Raw genomic sequence first — 2,350 nt, forward strand, 5'->3', positions numbered from 1 at the left:
TGGTGATGCTACTGAAATGTAAACAAAACAAGTAGAGCACGGCGCAGAACTCTTGCTATTGTTATGAAAACCATAAAGCCTCACTCGCAACCGATACGGTCGTTTAGCTCCCCTTGACGAACGATGGTTCGGTCGAATCGTTTTTTTGTTCCACCCCTACTGAAAACGTAACTTGTCTGACGTCACTCCCCCTGGCGAGAGGGCGGAGACGACCTCATCCCATAATGCTTCACGGACCAGTTGAGGATGGAAATAAATTATTTTTTTTACCACTTTTATGGTCCATAATGCACACTTTTTTTGTTGTGTTGTGTGCCTGTTGGTTAATAAAACTAGTAGTAAAAGTATCATCACTTTTGTTTTGAATGTGCAAACCATTCATGACCAGACCATGGCTGAATTCAGTGTGGTGATCAATGACTTCTGCCTCATCTTCGTAGTTAGCAGTAGTTGTTTGTGACTGTTACAACAGTGAGATAGTTTGCCTTCTTCATGAAAATGTGGAGTAACGCATTGATTCTCTGGACAGTAACTTTAATCAGACTACTTTGTAGAATAAAGTAACGCGTTAGACTATTAGTTACTTTAGAAAGCAACTTTTTTGAGTAACGTGTTACTAAGTAACGCGTTACCGGCAACACTGATTACGATGTGTGTTAAACGGGTTGTGTGGGAAAACTGATTTGCCAGACTGACCAAATTTAATGCCAAATTATTAATCTCTTTAATAATTTTCCTCTTAAAGTCTGCCCGAGCGAACAGAAGGGTGTGCCATCACCTGCTGAAGCCCCACCCAGAGACTTTAAAAGGACGAGCAGACCTCTGCTCGCTCTCTTGCTTCTTCTACTGCTCTCCCGCCTCCTCCAAAAACTCTCGTGCACGACCTGCAAGTGGCCCAGCCTGCTGCGAACTCTTTGTTCCAAGAAACTTGCCAACCACGTGGCCTTTTTCTCTGGCAGCAGAGAGCGGACCCTCGCTCCACGCCACGCCAAAGCAGGTGCAAACTGCAACGCTGACTAAAGACTCTTTTGCTTTTTTTTTTGTTTTTTTCTTTGTTCCATCATCGGTGCTTGCCCGCCCGGGCTCCGCGGCCCCGGCGTAAACTTGCAACGTAGCGCCGGGCTCAAGGTTGTTCACCTAAGCCGCGCACCTCACGTGCTATTCGGTGGCGCTCCGCCGCAGTGCCAACGCACCTCCAACGGCTGGCCTTCCCCGTACGCAGGCGCGTACTGACCGAGCTGCAACACCTGAACTCGGACAGCTGCCCAGCAGAACCAACCTTGGCGAGAATCAACCTCGCCGGATCGCCGACCAATCAAGGCACGAGCCGCGCAATTACGCCAGGCCCGCAAGCGGCTTCCCCGTGCTCACCTGTGGAATAAACTTTTTTTTATTTTATGTTCTTGCCTTTTTTGGAACGAACATTGACTATTTTTCCCCCTTTTTTTTGAAGACCTTTCTGCTCGTTCGACGCAAACGATACTCGTAAGTCTGCATTTGATTCCCAAAATGGTACCACTGCGTGCAACTTACGTTTGAAACATCTCACAGATCTAGCAGGTCAAATTTCTCTTTTCCCTTGTTTCCTCATTCATTTGCATTCCTTCCTTATTTTCATTCGCTTTATTTTATTTCTTTTCTTCTGACGGTAGAATAGTTAGATAGGCAGTGTTTTGATTCTGTAGTGTAGCAATCGTGAATAAATGCATGTTTTATAAACTTTATTCCGCCTAAGTCATCTGTGTTTCCGAGTGGATTATTATTCTTTTGTTAGTACAACGAACCACTGAATATCGAGTGTGGCGACTTTAGATTATCAATGACTGATGAAAGAAGGATTTTGGTCGTTGTTTGCTCCTGGTAACCCAAAGCAAAAACAACGTGGTGCCCCAGAGGTTATCGAGGTAAATACAATTTACCTCTGTAACGTCCAGATTATTAATTCGTCCAAAAGACGACCCAATTATCGCTACAACTATTACTATATTTATATGATAGATTTATGTATTTATCCTTATATGTATTTCATGTGCATTGTACAAAGGACATATGCAATTTGAATACAGTCCACAATTGTGTCAAAATTTTTATTCCAGACATTTACACACCCACACACGCTTTAATTTGCACAACATCAAACGGCGTGGGTAAACTAGTCCTTCCATCTAACTGTCAAAGATGACATATTCCCAAAACACTGACATTCTCATCTAAGCCCCCCCCCATCCCCCCACCCCAAAAAAAACAAATAAACAAAACAAAAACCTTATGCATAACTTCAAGCAATTAGTTGTTTTTTCTTACATACACTATTTAGAATGCCATGAACCCTGATTGGCCCAGACCCCCA

This window comes from Festucalex cinctus, chromosome 11 (genome assembly GCF_051991245.1).
Source record: "Festucalex cinctus isolate MCC-2025b chromosome 11, RoL_Fcin_1.0, whole genome shotgun sequence".
In the NCBI taxonomy this organism is placed as follows: domain Eukaryota; kingdom Metazoa; phylum Chordata; class Actinopteri; order Syngnathiformes; family Syngnathidae; genus Festucalex; species Festucalex cinctus.